Here is a 312-nt window from a genome sequence, read left to right on the forward strand (position 1 = left end):
GTACTGCGTGTTCCCATTAGCATGTGACTAAATATCATGTCAATATACTCTCTCATCTGTTGATTCTGTGGTTGAAAATACCTTCATCATAAAATGGCATTTCAGACGATAAATAACATATAAATACTCTGTGACTATATAAATAAAACCTCTGCGGGCTTCTACTCAGTCTCTAATAACAATTATACACAACGAGTCCATTGGGGAGCACATACTAGAAGGGCACAGCCTACTGTGTCTAATACAAATAATAGTATATGTACATTATGATATATTGTTCCTGTACACTCCTTATGAGGGCCGACTGAGAGA

The sequence above is a fragment of the Trachurus trachurus genome (genome assembly GCF_905171665.1).
Source record: "Trachurus trachurus genome assembly, chromosome: 3".
NCBI classification, from domain to species: Eukaryota; Metazoa; Chordata; class Actinopteri; order Carangiformes; family Carangidae; genus Trachurus; species Trachurus trachurus.